Raw genomic sequence first — 20,453 nt, 5'->3', positions numbered from 1 at the left:
TTTTTCAGCTGAGGAGATAACTTGAAACGCCCATATCTTGGGCAAGGAAGGAGTTAGAGTGTTAAAATTTTTAGACGCAGCATCCAGGCTGCAATGGCTTCAATTTGTGTTATTTTGGGGCAAATTGGGGAATATTGAATTTTTGGTGAAAATGTTGACCCCGCGGTCAACGTGTTTTTTCAACTGGAGAAAACTTGAAACGCCCATATCTTGGATAAGGAAGGAGTGAGAGAGCTCACATTTCAGACACAGCATCCAGGCTGCAATGGGATGAATTTGTGTTATTTCGGGACAAATTGGGGAATATTGAATTTTTGGTGAAAAAGTTGACCCCGCGGTCAATGTTTTTTTCAGCTGAGGAGAAAACTTGAAACGCCCATATCTTGGGCAAGGAAGGAGTTAGAGTGTTAAAATTTTTAGACGCAGCATCCAGGCTGCAATGGCTTCAATTTGTGTTATTTCGGGGCAAATTGGGGAATATTGAATTTTTTGTGAAAATGTTGACCTCGCGGTCAATGTTTTTTTCAGCTGAGGAGATAACTTGAAAAGCCCATATCTTGGGCAAGGAAGGAGTTAGAGAGCTCACATTTCAGACACAGCATCCAGGCTGCAATGGCTTCAATTTGTGTTATTTCGGGGCAAATTGGGGAATATTGAATTTTTGGTGAAAATGTTGACCCCACGGTCAATGTTTTTTTCAGCTGAGGAGAACTTGAAACGCCCATATCTTGGGCAAGGAAGGAGTTAGAGAGCTCACATTTCAGACACAGCATCCAGGCTGCAATGGCTTCAATTTGTGTTTTTTTTCGGGCAAATTGGGGAATATAGATTTTTTTGTGAAAAAGTTGACCCCGCGGTCAATGTTTTTTTCAGCTGAGGAGATAACTTGAAACGCCCATATCTTGGGCAAGGAAGTAGTTAGAGTGTTAAAATTTTTAGACGCAGCATCCAGGCTGCAATGGCTTCAATTTGTGTTATTTTGGGGCAAATTGGGGAATATTGAATTTTTGGTGAAAAAGTTGACCCCGCGGTCAATGTTTTTTTCAGCTGAGGATAACTTGAAATGCCCATATCTTGGATAATGAAGGAGTGAGAGAGCTCACATTTCAGACACAGCATCCAGGCTGCAATGGCTTCAATTTGTGTTATTTTGGGGCAAATTGGGGAATATTGAATTTTTGGTGAAAAAGTTGACCTCGCGGTCATTGTTTTTTTCAGCTGAGGAGATAACTTGAAACGCCCATATCTTGGGCAAGGAAGGAGTTAGAGTGTTAAAATTTTTAGACGCAGCATCCAGGCTGCAATGGCTTCAATTTGTGTTATTTCGGGGCAAATTGGGGAATATTGAATTTTTTGTGAAAATGTTGACCTCGCGGTCAATGTTTTTTTCAGCTGAGGAGATAACTTGAAAAGCCCATATCTTGGGCAAGGAAGGAGTTAGAGAGCTCACATTTCAGACACAGCATCCAGGCTGCAATGGCTTCAATTTGTGTTATTTCGGGGCAAATTGGGGAATATTGAATTTTTGGTGAAAATGTTGACCCCACGGTCAATGTTTTTTTCAGCTGAGGAGAACTTGAAACGCCCATATCTTGGGCAAGGAAGGAGTTAGAGAGCTCACATTTCAGACACAGCATCCAGGCTGCAATGGCTTCAATTTGTGTTTTTTTCGGGCAAATTGGGGAATATTGATTTTTTTGTGAAAAAGTTGACCCCGCGGTCAATGTTTTTTTCAGCTGAGGAGATAACTTGAAACGCCCATATCTTGGGCAAGGAAGTAGTTAGAGTGTTAAAATTTTTAGACGCAGCATCCAGGCTGCAATGGCTTCAATTTGTGTTATTTTGGGGCAAATTGGGGAATATTGAATTTTTGGTGAAAAAGTTGACCCCGCGGTCAATGTTTTTTTCAGCTGAGGATAACTTGAAATGCCCATATCTTGGGCAAGGAAGGAGTTAGAGTGTTAAAATTTTTAGACGCAGCATCCAGGCTGCAATGGCTTCAATTTGTGTTATTTTGGGGCAAATTGGGGAATATTGAATTTTTGGTGAAAAAGTTGACCCCGCGGTCATTGTTTTTTTCAGCTGAGGAGATAACTTGAAACGCCCATATCTTGGGCAAGGAAGGAGTTAGAGTGTTAAAATTTTTAGACGCAGCATCCAGGCTGCAATGGCTTCAATTTGTGTTATTTCGGGGCAAATTGGGGAATATTGAATTTTTGGTGAAAATGTTGACCCCGCGGTCAATGTTTTTTTCAGCTGAGGAGAACTTGAAATGCCCATATCTTGGATAAGGAAGGAGTGAGAGAGCTCACATTTCAGACACAGCATCCAGGCTGCAATGGCTTCAATTTGTGTTATTTTGGGGCAAATTGGGGAATATTGAATTTTTGGTGAAAATGTTGACCCCGCGGTCAATGTTTTTTTCAGCTGAGGAGAACTTGAAATGCCCATATCTTGGATAAGGAAGGAGTGAGAGAGCTCACATTTCAGACACAGCATCCAGGCTGCAATGGCTTCAATTTGTGTTATTTTGGGGCAAATTGGGGAATATTGAATTTTTGGTGAAAATGTTGACCCCGCGGTCAATGTTTTTTTCAGCTGAGGAGATAACTTGAAACGCCCATATCTTGGGTAAGGAAGTAGTTAGAGTTTTAAAATTTTTAGACACAGCATCCAGGCTGCAATGGCTTCAATTTGTGTTATTTTGGGACAAATTGGGGAATATTGAATTTTTGGTGAAAAAGTTGACCCCGCGGTCAATGTTTTTTTCAGCTGAGGAGAACTTGAAATGCCCATATCTTGGATAAGGAAGGAGTGAGAGAGCTCACATTTCAGACACAGCATCCAGGCTGCAATGGCTTCAATTTGTGTTATTTTGGGGCAAATTGGGGAATATTGAATTTTTGGTGAAAATGTTGACCCCGCGGTCAATGTTTTTTTCAGCTGAGGAGAACTTGAAATGCCCATATCTTGGATAAGGAAGGAGTGAGAGAGCTCACATTTCAGACACAGCATCCAGGCTGCAATGGCTTCAATTTGTGTTATTTTGGGGCAAATTGGGGAATATTGAATTTTTGGTGAAAATGTTGACCCCGCGGTCAATGTTTTTTTCAGCTGAGGAGATAACTTGAAACGCCCATATCTTGGGTAAGGAAGTAGTTAGAGTTTTAAAATTTTTAGACACAGCATCCAGGCTGCAATGGCTTCAATTTGTGTTATTTTGGGGCAAATTGGGGAATATTGAATTTTTGGTGAAAAAGTTGACCCCGCGGTCAATGTTTTTTTCAGCTGAGGAGAACTTGAAATGCCCATATCTTGGATAAGGAAGGAGTGAGAGAGCTCACATTTCAGACACAGCATCCAGGCTGCAATGGCTTCAATTTGTGTTATTTTGGGGCAAATTGGGGAATATTGAAATTTTGGTGAAAATGTTGACCCCGCGGTAAACGTGTTTTTTCAACTGGAGAAAACTTGAAACGCCCATATCTTGGATAAGGAAGGAGTGAGAGAGCTCACATTTCAGACACAGCATCCAGGCTGCAATGGCTTCAATTTGTGTTATTTTGGGGCAAATTGGGAAATATTGAATTTTTGGTGAAAAAGTTGACCTCGCGGTCATTGTTTTTTTCAGCTGAGGAGATAACTTGAAACGCCCATATCTTGGGCAAGGAAGGAGTTAGAGTGTTAAAATTTTTAGACGCAGCATCCAGGCTGCAATGGCTTCAATTTGTGTTATTTCGGGGCAAATTGGGGAATATTGAATTTTTTGTGAAAATGTTGACCCCGCGGTCAATGTTTTTTTCAGCTGAGGAGAACTTGAAATGCCCATATCTTGGATAAGGAAGGAGTGAGAGAGCTCACATTTCAGACACAGCATCCAGGCTGCAATGGCTTCAATTTGTGTTATTTTGGGGCAAATTGGGGAATATTGAATTTTTGGTGAAAATGTTGACCCCGCGGTCAATGTTTTTTTCAGCTGAGGAGAACTTGAAATGCCCATATCTTGGATAAGGAAGGAGTGAGAGAGCTCACATTTCAGACACAGCATCCAGGCTGCAATGGCTTCAATTTGTGTTATTTTGGGGCAAATTGGGGAATATTGAATTTTTGGTGAAAATGTTGACCCCGCAGTCAATGTTTTTTTCAGCTGAGGAGATAACTTGAAACACCCATATCTTGGGCAAGGAAGGAGTTAGAGAGCTCACATTTCAGACACAGCATCCAGGCTGCAATGGCTTCAATTAGTGTTATTTCGGGGCAAATTGGGGAATATTGAATTTTTGGTGAAAAAGTTGACCCCGCGGTCAATGTTTTTTTCAGCTGAGGAGAATTTGAAACGCCCATATCTTGGATAAGGAAGGAGTGAGAGAGCTCACATTTCAGACGCAGCATCCAGGCTGCAATGGCTTCAATTTGTGTTATTTCGGGGCAAATTGGGGAATATTGAATTTTTTGTGAAAATGTTGACCCCGCGGTCAATGTTTTTTGCAGCTGAGGAGAACTTGAAACGCCCATATCTTGGGCAAGGAAGGAGTTAGAGTGTTGAAATTTTTAGACGCAGCATCCAGGCTGCAATGGCTTCAATTTGTGTTATTTCGGGGCAAATTGGGGAATATTGAATTTTTGGTGAAAAAGTTGACCTCGCGGTCAATGTTTTTTTCAGCTGAGGAGATAACTTGAAACGCTCATATCTTGGGCAAGGAAGGAGTTAGAGAGCTCACATTTCAGACACAGCATCCAGGCTGCAATGGCTTCAATTTGTGTTATTTTGGGGCAAATTGGGGAATATTGAATTTTTGGTGAAAAAGTTGACCCCGCGGTCAATGTTTTTTTCAGCTGAGGAGAACTTGAAATGCCCATATCTTGGATAAGGAAGGAGTGAGAGAGCTCACATTTCAGACACAGCATCCAGGCTGCAATGGCTTCAATTTGTGTTATTTCGGGGCAAATTGGGGAATATTGAATTTTTTGTGAAAATGTTGACACCGCGGTCAATGTTTTTTTCAGCTGAGGAGAACTTGAAACGCCCATATCTTGGGCAAGGAAGGAGTTAGAGTGTTAAAATTTTTAGACGCAGCATCCAGGCTGCAATGGCTTCAATTTGTGTTATTCCGGGGCAAATTGGGGAATATTGAATTTTTTGTGAAAAAGTTGACCCCGCGGTCAATGTTTTTTTCAGCTGAGGAGAACTTGAAATGCCCATATCTTGGATAAGGAAGGAGTGAGAGAGCTCACATTTCAGACACAGCATCCAGGCTGCAATGGCTTCAATTTGTGTTATTTCGGGGCAAATTGGGGAATATTGAATTTTTTGTGAAAATGTTGACACCGCGGTCAATGTTTTTTTCAGCTGAGGAGATAACTTGAAACGCCCATATCTTGGGCAAGAAAGGAGTTAGAGAGCTCACATTTCAGACACAGCATCCAGGCTGCAATGGCTTCAATTTGTGTTATTTCGGGGCAAATTGGGGAATATTGAATTTTTGGTGAAAAAGTTGACCCCGCGGTCAATGTTTTTTTCAGCTGAGGAGAACTTGAAATGCCCATATCTTGGGCAAGGAAGGAGTTAGAGAGCTCACATTTCAGACACAGCATCCAGGCTGCAATGGCTTCAAGTTGTGTTATTTTGGGGCAAATTGGGGAATATTGAATTTTTGGTGAAATCGTGACCCCGCGGTCAACGTGTTTTTTCAACTGGAGAAAACTTGAAACGCCCATATCTTGGATAAGGAAGGAGTGAGAGAGCTCACATTTCAGACACAGCATCCAGGCTGCAATGGCTTCAATTTGTGTTATTTCGGGGCAAATTGGGGAATATTGAATTTTTTGTGAAAATGTTGACACCGCGGTCAATGTTTTTTTCAGCTGAGGAGATAACTTGAAACGCCCATATCTTGGGCAAGGAAGGAGTTAGAGTGTTAAAATTTTTAGACGCAGCATCCAGGCTGCAATGGCTTCAATTTGTGTTATTTTGGGGCAAATTGGGGAATATTGAATTTTTGGTGAAAATGTTGACCCCGCGGTCAACGTGTTTTTTCAACTGGAGAAAACTTGAAACGCCCATATCTTGGATAAGGAAGGAGTGAGAGAGCTCACATTTCAGACACAGCATCCAGGCTGCAATGGGATGAATTTGTGTTATTTCGGGACAAATTGGGGAATATTGAATTTTTGGTGAAAAAGTTGACCCCGCGGTCAATGTTTTTTTCAGCTGAGGAGAAAACTTGAAACGCCCATATCTTGGGCAAGGAAGGAGTTAGAGTGTTAAAATTTTTAGACGCAGCATCCAGGCTGCAATGGCTTCAATTTGTGTTATTTCGGGGCAAATTGGGGAATATTGAATTTTTTGTGAAAATGTTGACCTCGCGGTCAATGCTTTTTTCAGCTGAGGAGATAACTTGAAAAGCCCATATCTTGGGCAAGGAAGGAGTTAGAGAGCTCACATTTCAGACACAGCATCCAGGCTGCAATGGCTTCAATTTGTGTTATTTCGGGGCAAATTGGGGAATATTGAATTTTTGGTGAAAATGTTGACCCCACGGTCAATGTTTTTTTCAGCTGAGGAGAACTTGAAACGCCCATATCTTGGGCAAGGAAGGAGTTAGAGAGCTCACATTTCAGACACAGCATCCAGGCTGCAATGGCTTCAATTTGTGTTTTTTTCGGGCAAATTGGGGAATATTGATTTTTTTGTGAAAAAGTTGACCCCGCGGTCAATGTTTTTTTCAGCTGAGGAGATAACTTGAAACGCCCATATCTTGGGCAAGGAAGGAGTTAGAGTGTTCAAATTTTTAGACGCAGCATCCAGGCTGCAATGGCTTCTATTTGTGTTATTTTGGGGCAAATTGGGGAATATTGAATTTTTGGTGAAAAAGTTGACCCCGCGGTCAATGTTTTTTTCAGCTGAGGATAACTTGAAATGCCCATATCTTGGATAAGGAAGGAGTGAGAGAGCTCACATTTCAGACACAGCATCCAGGCTGCAATGGCTTCAATTTGTGTTATTTTGGGGCAAATTGGGGAATATTAAATTTTTGGTGAAAAAGTTGACCTCGCGGTCATTGTTTTTTTCAGCTGAGGAGATAACTTGAAACGCCCATATCTTGGGCAAGGAAGGAGTTAGAGTGTTAAAATTTTTAGACGCAGCATCCAGGCTGCAATGGCTTCAATTTGTGTTATTTCGGGGCAAATTGGGGAATATTGAATTTTTTGTGAAAATGTTGACCCCGCGGTCAATGTTTTTTTCAGCTGAGGAGAACTTGAAATGCCCATATCTTGGATAAGGAAGGAGTGAGAGAGCTCACATTTCAGACACAGCATCCAGGCTGCAATGGCTTAAATTTGTGTTATTTTGGGGCAAATTGGGGAATATTGAATTTTTGGTGAAAATGTTGACCCCGCGGTCAATGTTTTTTTCAGCTGAGGAGAACTTGAAATGCCCATATCTTGGATAAGGAAGGAGTGAGAGAGCTCACATTTCAGACACAGCATCCAGGCTGCAATGGCTTCAATTTGTGTTATTTTGGGGCAAATTGGGGAATATTGAATTTTTGGTGAAAAAGTTGACCTCGCTGTCAATGTTTTTTTCAGCTGAGGAGATAACTTGAAACGCCCATATCTTGGGCAAGGAAGGAGTTAGAGTGTTGAAATTTTTAGACGCAGCATCCAGGCTGCAATGGCTTCTATTTGTGTTATTTTGGGGCAAATTGGGGAATATTGAATTTTTGGTGAAAAAGTTGACCTCGCGGTCAATGTTTTTTTGAGCTGAGGAGATAACTTGAAACGCCCATATCTTGGGCAAGGAAGGAGTTAGAGTGTTGAAATTTTTAGCGTGGCATCCAGGCTGCAATGGCTTCAATTTGTGTTATTTTTGGGCAAATTGGGGAATATTGAATTTTTGGTGAAAAAGTTGACCTCGCGGTCAATGTTTTTTTCAGCTGAGGAGATAACTTGAAACGCTCATATCTTGGGCAAGGAAGGAGTTAGAGAGCTCACATTTCAGACACAGCATCCAGGCTGCAATGGCTTCAATTTGTGTTATTTTGGGGCAAATTGGGGAATATTGATGTTTTGGTGAAAAAGTTGACCCCGCGGTCAACGTTTTTTTTCAACTGGAGAAAACTTGAAACGCCCATATCTTGGGCAAGGAAGGAGTTACAGTGTTTAAATTTTTAGACGCAGCATCCAGGCTGCAATGGCTTCAATTTGTGATATTTTGGGGCAAATTGGGGAATATTGATTTTTTGGTGAAAATGTTGACCCCGCGGTCAATGTTTTTTTCAGCTGAGGAGATAACTTGAAACACCCATATCTTGGGCAAGGAAGGAGTTAGAGAGCTCACATTTCAGACACAGCATCCAGGCTGCAATGGCTTCAATTAGTGTTATTTCGGGGCAAATTGGGGAATATTGAATTTTTGGTGAAAAAGTTGACCCCGCGGTCAATGTTTTTTTCAGCTGAGGAGAATTTGAAACGCCCATATCTTGGATAAGGAAGGAGTGAGAGAGCTCACATTTCAGACGCAGCATCCAGGCTGCAATGGCTTCAATTTGTGTTATTTCGGGGCAAATTGGGGAATATTGAATTTTTGGTGAAAAAGTTGACCTCGCGGTCAATGTTTTTTTCAGCTGAGGAGATAACTTGAAACGCTCATATCTTGGGCAAGGAAGGAGTTAGAGAGCTCACATTTCAGACACAGCATCCAGGCTGCAATGGCTTCAATTTGTGTTATTTTGGGGCAAATTGGGGAATATTGAATTTTTGGTGAAAAAGTTGACCCCGCGGTCAACGTTTTTTTTCAACTGGAGAAAACTTGAAACGCCCATATCTTGGGCAAGGAAGGAGTTACAGTGTTTAAATTTTTAGACGCAGCATCCAGGCTGCAATGGCTTCAATTTGTGATATTTTGGGGCAAATTGGGGAATATTGATTTTTTGGTGAAAATGTTGACCCCGCGGTCAATGTTTTTTTCAGCCGAGGAGAACTTGAAACGCCCATATCTTGGGCAAGGAAGGAGTGAGAGAGCTCACATTTCAGACACAGCATCCAGGCTGCAATGGCTTCAATTTGTGTTATTTTGGGGCAAAGTGGGGAATATTGAATTTTTGGTGAAAATGTTGACCCCGCGGTCAATGTATTTTTCAGCTGAGGAGAACTTGAAACGCCCATATCTTTGATAAGGAAGGAGTGAGAGAGCTCACATTTCAGACACAGCATCCAGGCTGCAATGGGATGAATTTGTGTTATTTTGGGGCAAATTGGGGAATATTGAATTTTTGGTGAAAATGTTGACCCCGCGGTCAATGTTTTTTTCAGCTGAGGAGATAACTTGAAACGCCCGTATCTTGGGCAAGGAAGGAGTGAGAGAGCTCACATTTCAGACACAGCATCCAGGCTGCAATGGCTTCAATTTGTGTTATTTTGGGGCAAAGTGGGGAATATTGAATTTTTGGTGAAAATGTTTACCCCGCGGTCAATGTATTTTTCAGCTGAGGAGAACTTGATACGCCCATTTCTTGGATGAGGAAGGAGTGAGAGAGCTCACATTTCAGACACAGCATCCAGGCTGCAATGGGATGAATTTGTGTTATTTTGGGGCAAATTGGGGAATATTGATTTTTTGGTGAAAATGTTGACCCCGCGGTCAATGTTTTTTTCAGCTGAGGAGAACTTGAAACGCCCATATCTTGGATAAGGAAGGAGTGAGAGAGCTCACATTTCAGACACAGCATCCAGGCTGCAATGGCTTCAATTTGTGTCATTTTGGGGCAAATTGGGGAATATTGAATTTTTTGTGAAAATGTTGACCCCGCGGTCAATGTTTTTTTCAGCTGAGGAGATAACTTGAAACGCCCGTATCTTGGGCAAGGAAGGAGTGAGAGAGCTTAAATTTCAGACGCAGCATCCAGGCAGAAATGGCATCAATTTGTGTTATTTTGGGGTAAATTGGGGAATATTGAATTTTTGGTGAAAAAGTTGACCTCGCGGTCAATGTTTTTTTCAGCTGAGGAGAACTTGAAACGCCCATATCTTGGATAAGGAAGGAGTGAGAGAGCTCACATTTCAGACACAGCATCCAGGCTGCAATGGCTTCAATTTGTGTTATTTTGGGGCAAAGTGGGGAATATTGAATTTTTTGTGAAAATGTTGACCCCGCGGTCAACGTGTTTTTTCAACTGGAGAAAACTTGAAACGCCCATATCTTGGACAAGGAAGGAGTGAGAGAGCTCACATTTCAGACACAGCATCCAGGCTGCAATGGCTTCAATTTGTGTTATTTTGGGGCAAATTGGGGAATATTGAATTGTTAGTGAAAATGTTGACCCCGCAGTCAATTTTTTTTTCAGCTGAGGAGATAACTTGAAACACCCATATCTTGGGCAAGGAAGGAGTTAGAGAGCTCACATTTCAGACACAGCATCCAGGCTGCAATGGCTTCAATTTGTGTTATTTTGGGGCAAATTGGGGAATATTGAATTTTTGGTGAAAATGTTGACCCCGCGGTCAACGTGTTTTTTCAACTGGAGAAAACTTGAAACGCCCATATCTTGGATATGGAAGGAGTGAGAGAGCTCACATTTCAGACACAGCATCCAGGCTGCAATGGCTTCAATTTGTGTTATTTTGGGGCAAAGTGGGGAATATTGAATTTTTGGTGAAAATGTTGACCCCGCGGTCAATGTATTTTTCAGCTGAGGAGAACTTGAAACGCCCATATCTTTGATAAGGAAGGAGTGAGAGAGCTCACATTTCAGACACAGCATCCAGGCTGCAATGGGATGAATTTGTGTTATTTTGGGGCAAATTGGGGAATATTGAATTTTTGGTGAAAATGTTGACCCCGCGGTCAATGTTTTTTTCAGCTGAGGAGATAACTTGAAACGCCCGTATCTTGGGCAAGGAAGGAGTGAGAGAGCTCACATTTCAGACACAGCATCCAGGCTGCAATGGCTTCAATTTGTGTTATTTTGGGGCAAAGTGGGGAATATTGAATTTTTGGTGAAAATGTTTACCCCGCGGTCAATGTATTTTTCAGCTGAGGAGAACTTGATACGCCCATTTCTTGGATGAGGAAGGAGTGAGAGAGCTCACATTTCAGACACAGCATCCAGGCTGCAATGGGATGAATTTGTGTTATTTTGGGGCAAATTGGGGAATATTGATTTTTTGGTGAAAATGTTGACCCCGCGGTCAATGTTTTTTTCAGCTGAGGAGAACTTGAAACGCCCATATCTTGGATAAGGAAGGAGTGAGAGAGCTCACATTTCAGACACAGCATCCAGGCTGCAATGGCTTCAATTTGTGTCATTTTGGGGCAAATTGGGGAATATTGAATTTTTTGTGAAAATGTTGACCCCGCGGTCAATGTTTTTTTCAGCTGAGGAGATAACTTGAAACGCCCTAGCTTGGGCAAGGAAGGAGTGAGAGAGCTTAAATTTCAGACGCAGCATCCAGGCAGAAATGGCATCAATTTGTGTTATTTTGGGGTAAATTGGGGAATATTGATTTTTTTGTGAAAAAGTTGACCCCGCGGTCAATGTTTTTTTCAGCTGAGGAGAACTTGAAACGCCCATATCTTGGATAATGAAGGAGTGAGAGAGCTCACATTTCGCATCCAGGCTGCAATGGCTGCAATTTGTGTTATTTTGGGGCAAATTGGGGAATATTGAATTTTTGGTGAAAATGTTGACCCCGCGGTCAATGTTTTTTTCAGCTGAGGAGAACTTGAAACGCCCATATCTTGGATAAGGAAGGAGTGAGAGAGCTCACATTTCAGACACAGCATCCAGGCTGCAATGGCTTCAATTTGTGTTATTTTGGGGCAAATTGGGGAATATTGAATTTTTGGTGAAAATGTTGACCCCGCGGTCAATGTTTTTTTCAGCTGAGGAGAACTTGAAACGCCCATATCTTGGATAAGGAAGGAGTGAGAGAGCTCACATTTCAGACACAGCATCCAGGCTGCAATGGCTTCAATTTGTGTTATTTTGGGGCAAAGTGGGGAATATTGAATTTTTTGTGAAAATGTTGACCCCGCGGTCAACGTGTTTTTTCAACTGGAGAAAACTTGAAACGCCCATATCTTGGACAAGGAAGGAGTGAGAGAGCTCACATTTCAGACACAGCATCCAGGCTGCAATGGCTTCAATTTGTGTTAGTTTGGGGCAAATTGGGGAATATTGAAATTTTGGTGAAAATGTTGACCCCGCGGTCAATGTTTTTTTCAGCTGAGGAGAACTTGAAACGCCCATATTTTAGATAAGGAAGGAGTGAGAGAGCTCACATTTCAGACACAGCATCCAGGCTGCAATGGGATGAATTTGTGTTATTTTGGGGCAAATTGGGGAATATTGAATTTTTGGTGAAAAAGTTGACCTCGCGGTCAATGTTTTTTTCAGCTGAGGAGATAACTTGAAACGCCCATATCTTGGGCAAGGAAGGAGTTAGAGAGCTCACATTTCAGACACAGCATCCAGGCTGCAATGGGATGAATTTGTGTTATTTCGGGGCAAATTGGGGAATATTGAATTTTTTGTGAAAATGTTGACCCCGCGGTCAATGTTTTTTTCAGCTGAGGAGAACTTGAAACGCCCATATCTTGGACAAGGAAGGAGTGAGAGAGCTCACATTTCAGACACAGCATCCAGGCTGCAATGGCTTCAATTTGTGTTATTTTGGGGCAAATTGGGGAATATTGAATTTTTGGTGAAAATGTTGACCCCGCGGTCAACGTGTTTTTTCAACTGGAGAAAACTTGAAACGCCCATATCTTGGATAAGGAAGGAGTGAGAGAGCTCACATTTCAGACACAGCATCCAGGCTGCAATGGCTTCAATTTGTGTTATTTTGGGGCAAATTGGGGAATATTGAATTTTTGGTGAAAATGTTGACCCCGCGGTCAACGTGTTTTTTCAACTGCAGAAAACTTGAAACGCCCATATCTTGGATAAGGAAGGAGTGAGAGAGCTCACATTTCAGACACAGCATCCAGGCTGCAATGGCTTCAATTTGTGTTATTTTGGGGCAAATTGGGGAATATTGAATTTTTGGTGAAAATGTTGACCCCGCGGTCAACGTGTTTTTTCAACTGCAGAAAACTTGAAACGCCCATATCTTGGATAAGGAAGGAGTGAGAGAGCTCACATTTCAGACACAGCATCCAGGCTGCAATGGCTTCAATTTGTGTTATTTTGGGGGAAATTGGGGAACATTGAATTTTTGGTGAAAATGTTGACCCCGCGGTCAACGTGTTTTTTCAACTGCAGAAAACTTGAAACGCCCATATCTTGGATAAGGAAGGAGTGAGAGAGCTCACATTTCAGACACAGCATCCAGGCTGCAATGGCTTCAATTTGTGTTATTTTGGGGGAAATTGGGGAACATTGAATTTTTGGTGAAAAAGTTGACCACGCAGTCAATGTTTTTTTCAGCTGAGGAGAACTTGAAACGCCCATATCTTGGATAAGGAAGGAGTGAGAGAGCTCACATTTCAGACACAGCATCCAGGCTGCAATGGCTTCAATTTGTGTCATTTTGGGGCAAATTGGGGAATATTGAATTTTTTGTGAAAATGTTGACCCCGCGGTCAATGTTTTTTTCAGCTGAGGAGAACTTGAAACGTCCATATCTTTGATAAGGAAGGAGTGAGAGAGCTCACATTTCAGACACAGCATCCAGGCTGCAATGGGATGAATTTGTGTTATTTCGGGGCAAATTGGGGAATATTGAATTTTTTGTGAAAATGTTGACCCCGCGGTCAATGTTTTTTTCAGCTGAGGAGAACTTGAAACGCCCATATCTTGGGCAAGGAAGGAGTTAGAGTGTTCAAATTTTTAGATGCAGCATCCAGGCTGCAATGGCTTCAATTTGTGTTATTTTGGGGCAAATTGGGGAATATTGTTTTCTTGGTGAAAAAGTTGACCCCGCGGTCAATGTTTTTTTCAGCTGAGGAGATAACTTGAAACGCCCATATCTTGGGCAAGGAAGGAGTTAGAGAGCTCACATTTCAGACACAGCATCCAGGCTGCAATGGCTTCAATTTGTGTTATTTCGGGGCAAATTGGGGAATATTGAATTTTTTGTGAAAATGTTGACCCCGCGGTCAATGTTTTTTTCAGCTGAGGAGAACTTGAAACGCCCATATCTTGGATAAGGAAGGAGTGAGAGAGCTCACATTTCAGACACAGCATCCAGGCTGCAATGATTTCAATTTGTGTCATTTTGGGGCAAATTGGGGAATATTGAATTTTTTGTGAAAATGTTGACCCCGCGGTCAATGTTTTTTTCAGCTGAGGAGATAATTTGAAACGCCCGTATCTTGGGCAAGGAAGGAGTGAGAGAGCTCACATTTCAGACACAGCATCCAGGCTGCAATGGCTTCAATTTGTGTTATTTTGGGGCAAATTGGGGAATATTGAATTTTTGGTGAAAATGTTGACCCCGCGGTCAATGTTTTTTTCAGCTGAGGAGAACTTGAAACGCCCATATCTTGGACAAGGAAGGAGTGAGAGAGCTCACATTTCAGACACAGCATCCAGGCTGCAATGGCTTCAATTTGTGTTATTTTGGGGCAAATTGGGGAATATTGAATTTTTGGTGAAAATGTTGACCCCGCGGTCAACGTGTTTTTTCAACTGGAGAAAACTTGAAACGCCCATATCTTGGATAAGGAAGGAGTGAGAGAGCTCACATTTCAGACACAGCATCCAGGCTGCAATGGCTTCAATTTGTGTTATTTTGGGGCAAATTGGGGAATATTGAATTTTTGGTGAAAATGTTGACCCCGCGGTCAACGTGTTTTTTCAACTGCAGAAAACTTGAAACGCCCATATCTTGGATAAGGAAGGAGTGAGAGAGCTCACATTTCAGACACAGCATCCAGGCTGCAATGGCTTCAATTTGTGTTATTTTGGGGGAAATTGGGGAACATTGAATTTTTGGTGAAAAAGTTGACCACGCGGTCAATGTTTTTTTCAGCTGAGGAGAACTTGAAACGCCCATATCTTGGATAAGGAAGGAGTGAGAGAGCTCACATTTCAGACACAGCATCCAGGCTGCAATGGCTTCAATTTGTGTCATTTTGGGGCAAATTGGGGAATATTGAATTTTTTGTGAAAATGTTGACCCCGCGGTCAATGTTTTTTTCAGCTGAGGAGAACTTGAAACGTCCATATCTTTGATAAGGAAGGAGTGAGAGAGCTCACATTTCAGACACAGCATCCAGGCTGCAATGGGATGAATTTGTGTTATTTCGGGGCAAATTGGGGAATATTGAATTTTTTGTGAAAATGTTGACCCCGCGGTCAATGTTTTTTTCAGCTGAGGAGAACTTGAAACGCCCATATCTTGGGCAAGGAAGGAGTTAGAGTGTTCAAATTTTTAGATGCAGCATCCAGGCTGCAATGGCTTCAATTTGTGTTATTTTGGGGCAAATTGGGGAATATTGTTTTCTTGGTGAAAAAGTTGACCCCGCGGTCAATGTTTTTTTCAGCTGAGGAGATAACTTGAAACGCCCATATCTTGGGCAAGGAAGGAGTTAGAGAGCTCACATTTCAGACACAGCATCCAGGCTGCAATGGCTTCAATTTGTGTTATTTCGGGGCAAATTGGGGAATATTGAATTTTTTGTGAAAATGTTGACCCCGCGGTCAATGTTTTTTTCAGCTGAGGAGAACTTGAAACGTCCATATCTTTGATAAGGAAGGAGTGAGAGAGCTCACATTTCAGACACAGCATCCAGGCTGCAATGGCTTCAATTTGTGTCATTTTGGGGCAAATTGGGGAATATTGAATTTTTTGTGAAAATGTTGACCCCGCGGTCAATGTTTTTTTCAGCTGAGGAGAACTTGAAACGCCCATATCTTGGATAAGGAAGGAGTGAGAGAGCTCACATTTCAGACACAGCATCCAGGCTGCAATGATTTCAATTTGTGTCATTTTGGGGCAAATTGGGGAATATTGAATTTTTTGTGAAAATGTTGACCCCGCGGTCAATGTTTTTTTCAGCTGAGGAGAACTTGAAACGTCCATATCTTTGATAAGGAAGGAGTGAGAGAGCTCACATTTCAGACACAGCATCCAGGCTGCAATGGGATGAATTTGTGTTATTTCGGGGCAAATTGGGGAATATTGAATTTTTTGTGAAAATGTTGACCCCGCGGTCGATGTTTTTTTCAGCTGAGGAGAACTTGAAACGCCCATATCTTGGGCAAGGAAGGAGTTAGAGTGTTCAAATTTTTAGATGCAGCATCCAGGCTGCAATGGCTTCAATTTGTGTTATTTTGGGGCAAATTGGGGAATATTGAATTTTTGGTGAAAATGTTGACCCCGCGGTCAATGTTTTTTTCAGCTGAGGAGATAACTTGAAACGCCCGTATCTTGGGCAAGGAAGGAGTGAGAGAGCTCACATTTCAGACACAGCATCCAGGCTGCAATGGCTTCAATTTGTGTTATTTCGGGGCAAAGGGGGGAATATTGAATTTTTGGTGAAAATGTTGACCCCGCGGTCAATGTATTTTTCAGCTGAGGAGATAACTTGAAACGCCCATATCTTGGGCAAGGAAGGAGTTAGAGAGCTCACATTTCAGACACAGCATCCAGGCTGCAATGGCTTCAATTTGTGTTATTTCGGGGCAAATTGGGGAATATTGAATTTTTGGTGAAAATGTTGACCCCGCGGTCAATGTTTTTTTCAGCTGAGGAGAACTTGAAACGTCCATATCTTTGATAAGGAAGGAGTGAGAGAGCTCACATTTCAGACACAGCATCCAGGCTGCAATGGCTTCAATTTGTGTCATTTTGGGGCAAATTGGGGAATATTGAATTTTTGGTGAAAATGTTGACCCCGCGGTCAATGTTTTTTTCAGCTGAGGAGAACTTGAAACGCCCATATCTTGGATAAGGAAGGAGTGAGAGAGCTCACATTTCAGACACAGCATCCAGGCTGCAATTGGATGAATTTGTGTTATTTTGGGGCAAATTGGGGAATATTGATTTTTTTGTGAAAAAGTTGACCCCGCGGTCAATGTTTTTTTCAGCTGAGGAGATAACTTGAAACGCCCGTATCTTGGGCAAGGAAGGAGTGAGAGAGCTCACATTTCAGACACAGCATCCAGGCTGCAATGGCTTCAATTTGTGTTATTTTGGGGCAAAGTGGGGAATATTGAATTTTTGGTGAAAATGTTGACCCCGCGGTCAATGTTTTTTTCAGCTGAGGAGAACTTGAAACGCCCATATCTTGGGCAAGGAAGGAGTGAGAGAGCTTAAATTTCAGACGCAGCATCCATGCAGAAATGGCATCAATTTGTGTTATTTTGGGGCAAATTGGGGAATATTGAATTTTTGGTGAAAAAGTTGACCTCGCGGTCAATGTTTTTTTCAGCTGAGGAGATAACTTGAAACGCCCGTATCTTGGGCAAGGAAGGAGTTAGAGTGTTAAAATTTTTAGACGCAGCATCCAGGCTGCAATGGCTTCAATTTGTGTCATTTTGGGGCAAATTGGGGAATATTGAATTTTTTGTGAAAATCTTGACCCCGCGGTCAATGTTTTTTTCAGCTGAGGAGAACTTGAAACGCCCATATCTTGGGCAAGGAAGGAGTTAGAGTGTTCAAATTTTTAGACGCAGCATCCAGGCTGCAATGGCTTCAATTTGTGTCATTTTGGGGCAAATTGGGGAATATTGAATTTTTTGTGAAAATCTTGACCCCGCGGTCAATGTTTTTTTCAGCTGAGGAGAACTTGAAACGCCCATATCTTGGGCAAGGAAGGAGTTAGAGTGTTCAAATTTTTAGACGCAGCATCCAGGCTGCAATGGCTTCAATTTGTGTTATTTTGGGGCAAATTGGGGAATATTGATTTTTTGGTGAAAAAGTTGACCCCGCGGTCAATGTTTTTTTCAGCTGAGGAGAACTTGAAACGCCCATATCTTGGATAAGGAAGGAGTGAGAGAGCTCACATTTCAGACACAGCATCCAGGCTGCAATGGCTTCAATTTGTGTCATTTTGGGGCAAATTGGGGAATATTGAATTTTTTCTGAAAATGTTGACCCCGCGGTCAATGTTTTTTTCAGCTGAGGAGATAACTGGAAACGCCCGTATCTTGGGCAAGGAAGGAGTGAGAGAGCTCACATTTCAGACACAGCATCCAGGCTGCAATGGCTTCAATTTGTGTTATTTTGGGGCAAAGTGGGGAATATTGAATTTTTGGTGAAAATGTTGACCCCGCGGTCAATGTTTTTTTCAGCTGAGGAGATAACTTGAAACGCCCGTATCTTGGGCAAGGAAGGAGTGAGAGAGCTCACATTTCAGACACAGCATCCAGGCTGCAATGGCTTCAATTTGTGTTATTTTGGGGCAAAGTGGGGAATATTGAATTTTTGGTGAAAATGTTGACCCCGCGGTCAATGTATTTTTCAGCTGAGGAGAACTTGATACGCCCATTTCTTGGATGAGGAAGGAGTGAGAGAGCTCACATTTCAGACACAGCATCCAGGCTGCAATGGGATGAATTTGTGTTATTTTGGGGCAAATTGGGGAATATTGATTTTTTTGTGAAAAAGTTGACCCCGCGGTCAATGTTTTTTTCAGCTGAGGAGAACTTGAAACGCCCATATCTTGGATAAGGAAGGAGTGAGAGAGCTCACATTTCAGACACAGCATCCAGGCTGCAATGGGATGAATTTGTGTTATTTTGGGGCAAATTGGGGAATATTGATTTTTTGGTGAAAATGTTGACCCCGCGGTCAATGTTTTTTTCAGCTGAGGAGAACTTGAAACGCCCATATCTTGGATAAGGAAGGAGTGAGAGAGCTCACATTTCAGACACAGCATCCAGGCTGCAATGGCTTCAATTTGTGTCATTTTGGGGCAAATTGGGGAATATTGAATTTTTGGTGAAAATGTTGACCCCGCGGTCAATGTTTTTTTCAGCTGAGGAGAACTTGAAACGCCCATATCTTGGATAAGGAAGGAGTGAGAGAGCTCACATTTCAGACACAGCATCCAGGCTGCAATGATTTCAATTTGTGTCATTTTGGGGCAAATTGGGGAATATTGAATTTTTTGTGAAAATGTTGACCCCGCGGTCAATGTTTTTTTCAGCTGAGGAGAACTTGAAACGTCCATATCTTTGATAAGGAAGGAGTGAGAGAGCTCACATTTCAGACACAGCATCCAGGCTGCAATGGGATGAATTTGTGTTATTTCGGGGCAAATTGGGGAATATTGAATTTTTTGTGAAAATGTTGACCCCGCGGTCAATGTTTTTTTCAGCTGAGGAGAACTTGAAACGCCCATATCTTGGGCAAGGAAGGAGTTAGAGTGTTCAAATTTTTAGATGCAGCATCCAGGCTGCAATGGCTTCAATTTGTGTTATTTTGGGGCAAATTGGGGAATATTGAATTTTTTGTGAAAAAGTTGACCCCGCGGTCAATGTTTTTTTCAGCTGAGGAGAACTTGAAACGCCCATATCTTGGGCAAGGAAGGAGTTAGAGTGTTCAAATTTTTAGATGCAGCATCCAGGCTGCAATGGCTTCAATTTGTGTTATTTTGGGGCAAATTGGGGAATATTGATTTTTTTGTGAAAAAGTTGACCCCGCGGTCAATGTTTTTTTCAGCTGAGGAGATAACTTGAAACGCCCATATCTTGGGCAAGGAAGGAGTTAGAGAGCTCACATTTCAGACACAGCATCCAGGCTGCAATGGCTTCAATTTGTGTTATTTCGGGGCAAATTGGGGAATATTGAATTTTTTGTGAAAATGTTGACCCCGCGGTCAATGTTTTTTTCAGCTGAGGAGAACTTGAAACGCCCATATCTTGGATAAGGAAGGAGTGAGAGAGCTCACATTTCAGACACAGCATCCAGGCTGCAATGGCTTCAATTTGTGTCATTTTGGGGCAAATTGGGGAATATTGAATTTTTGGTGAAAATGTTGACCCCGCGGTCAATGTTTTTTTCAGCTGAGGAGATAACTTGAAACGCCCGTATCTTGGGCAAGGAAGGAGTGAGAGAGCTTAAATTTCAGACGCAGCATCCAGGCAGAAATGGCATCAATTTGTGTTATTTTGGGGCAAATTGGGGAATATTGAATTTTTGGTGAAAAAGTTGACCTCGCGGTCAATGTTTTTTTCAGCTGAGGAGAACTTGAAACGCCCATATCTTGGATAAGGAAGGAGTGAGAGAGCTCACATTTCAGACACAGCATCCAGGCTGCAATGGCTTCAATTTGTGTCATTTTGGGGCAAATTGGGGAATATTGAATTTTTGGTGAAAATGTTGACCCCGCGGTCAATGTTTTTTTCAGCTGAGGAGATAACTTGAAACGCCCGTATCTTGGGCAAGGAAGGAGTGAGAGAGCTTAAATTTCAGACGCAGCATCCAGGCAGAAATGGCATCAATTTGTGTTATTTTGGGGCAAATTGGGGAATATTGAATTTTTGGTGAAAAAGTTGACC

This window comes from Genypterus blacodes, unplaced genomic scaffold, assembly GCF_046128005.1.
Source record: "Genypterus blacodes isolate CSIRO-AG114 ecotype Tasmania unplaced genomic scaffold, CSIRO-AGI_Gbla_v1 ptg000111l_1, whole genome shotgun sequence".
In the NCBI taxonomy this organism is placed as follows: Eukaryota; Metazoa; Chordata; class Actinopteri; order Ophidiiformes; family Ophidiidae; genus Genypterus; species Genypterus blacodes.
Note: the sequence above shows the minus strand (reverse complement) of the source record.